We start from the raw sequence: 2,648 nt of genomic DNA, 5'->3' as shown, positions 1-2,648 counted from the left end.
AATAGCTACACGTGCGTGATAGCGCATCCTCCTGGTTTGCTGCATGGTTTAAAGAAACTAGGTTAAAAACGAATGTAAAACAACCCGTACTGAAGAAATTATGCAGCCCTCAGTTCGTGATATGCTTACCATGTAATAATGGCCTTAACGTGTTTTCTGAACCTGTGCAAAAAGAATAACAATCGTTCCTTTATGTCCACACAACCAGAACCTAGTCACAAAGATTATGTATAGACCAATTTTTCTTGATGAACCGGAATGAATTTTAAAGTATGTCCTCAGAATAGTGCCCATCGTTTACATATGCAGCGTTTATGTTTTGTTTTTTCCACTTTGACTATTTATTGTGGATTTTACATCACTAATAACAATGTTGTAAAGACATTCATTACGCAACTAGTTACGTAATGATACTTCTATTACACAACTAGTTAGGTAATGATAATCGAATAACGTTTGTAATATGCTTCCAGTAGGGATCTGTGAAATTCCTCCTTTGAAAAGACACTAGATTTTTTATTTACCCTGGTAGCCTTCACCTTTTCCTTTAAAAAAACGCGTAAAATTGCATGTAGGCCTACTTACTTATGTCGACCTTCTTAAAAAAATAATGTACTCCGTACCATCGAATAGTGCTTCCACAATGAACTTTGCTTTCCACATGCAGCTTTTTCACTAAAGTATTCCAGCATTACCTTCTCCGACACACTTTCTACATTTTTTCTTAAAACACCAATCTTATTTTTTTTATATTCCACTGCATATCTTTCTCGGGATTTCGATGGTAGTAAACATTCAATTGCAGAATTCACGGCATTTTCAATGTCTGCATCCTCATTTGAACTCATTTGAACTACGTTTGTTTATTTTTCCTATTAACTGTTCCTCTGTTATAAATAAAAACCTGTCGTTAATATTTGAGGAGAAAAATTCGCCCCGGCGCCGGGGATCGAACCCGGGTCCTTGGTTCTACGTACCAAGCGCTCTGACCACTGAGCTACGCCGAATTCAATCCACAGCACCGGACCGAACTTTCCTCTTTGAATGTTTCCCTTTGTGGCCTGACTCCAAGTTAGGCATATATGTTGACGTGTATGTCCAATGTCAACTGCCATTATACTAGGAGCGCACTCAGTTGAGGGAAACATTCAAGGAGGAAGGTTCGGTCCGGTGCTGTGGATTGAATTCGGCGTAGCTCAGTGGTCAGAGCGCTTGGTACGTGGAACCAAGGACCCGGGTTCGATCCCCGGCGCCGGGACGAATTTTTCTCCTCAAATATTAATTGTCAATATTACAGATATTATTCTGTAGGACAAATTAATAAAATATCTTTAATATTCTCATACCTAGCAGTGCATATATTTGTACAGATTACTGTGCACTTAACTGCGGAATCCCGGCCAAACAAGTCACTCAGCTGAGTGCGCTCCTAATATAATGGCAGTTGTATTCTGTAGGACAAATTAATAAAATATCTTTAATAAAAACCTATTGTGTTTAAAACTAAAAAAGCAAACATAAACTAATCATCTATATAATAATAATAATAATAATAATAATAATAATAATAATAATAATAATAATAATAATACAATCGGTTCTCTACAAAACATGCTCAGAACTACGAGTAATATAAATAATACAATTACTCTGCTTTAATTAAAATTATTTTTTTAATTTTAAATTTTAATTTAATCTTCCTCAACTTGGTGAGGTTGCCAAAGAAAAAGAATGTTAAACAGTAACATTTAAGGTGTGACATTAAAAATGTCTTACAAGAAGTTTGTTTAAAATAAACTGAAATTTACAGTAGAAATGTTTTACAATAATGAAAATTTGCAGTAAAATAAATAACAGATAAAAAATAAAATAGAATTAGAAAATTCAACTGCAATTTGAATTCTAGTACAAGTGTCGCCGTAAAACCTGCATAGAACCCTTAAACGCTATCATAGAAATTTCCTTAATTGTAGTTATTGGGACTCCAAATTTATGACAGAAAGACAAGAATTATTTTGTTATGGTCCCTCTAGCGCTCACCATTAATCCGATGACTTCTATTTCCCTGAGTTTATATGATAGTATAATAGTTTAAATTACATGTCTAAAACAAAATTTATAGACAAGGTCAGTTAAATTACAAAGAGATTGCACAATCAAAAAATTCGTCAATATTATAAAACAGATTTAAAATTAACCAACTAGAGGTGTAACATTTTGAGAGCAGCTCTGTTTAAATTAAAAATATGGGATGGAAATTTATTTGCAACCTCCAATGACATTTGACAAAAGTTTTTTTGGGATTTAGCAAGTCTACATGTTATGATATTAAAATCATTTCCTTGCCTTGTGTCATAGGAATGAATATCATTTCTTAATGTTAAAGTTGGAAGATTATCTTTAACATACAAAATTAACTCTAGAATATATCAATTAATTACAGCCTAGATCATATATGTAACAGATAACTCCTCGCTACGTTAAAATCGGCAGCACTTTGAAGAGAACAACCGCCAGGATCGCCACCCGTCCGCCGTAAACGAACACGAAATTGCAGCACAGTCGCTAATGCAATTCAAATGCGTATTATGACGTGACTCCTTATGCAACAACTAGATGGCAGCGTAGTAAACCTGACAAAAGTTGTT

General features: G+C 34.3%; 1 non-coding gene across 1 annotated transcript; it reads left to right on the top strand.

Annotated features, from left to right (window-relative positions):
• The first annotated feature begins 1,185 nt into the window (after positions 1-1,185).
• On the top strand, positions 1,186-1,258 carry TRNAH-GUG (transfer RNA histidin (anticodon GUG)). The gene has a single exon. It is a non-coding gene; the product is annotated as a tRNA-His (tRNA).
• The last annotated feature ends 1,390 nt before the right edge of the window (positions 1,259-2,648 follow it).

Source organism: Periplaneta americana, chromosome 6 (genome assembly GCF_040183065.1).
Source record: "Periplaneta americana isolate PAMFEO1 chromosome 6, P.americana_PAMFEO1_priV1, whole genome shotgun sequence".
NCBI classification, from domain to species: domain Eukaryota; kingdom Metazoa; phylum Arthropoda; class Insecta; order Blattodea; family Blattidae; genus Periplaneta; species Periplaneta americana.
The sequence above is the reverse complement of the archived record's forward strand: the minus strand, read 5'-3'. Positions and strand labels throughout refer to the sequence as shown.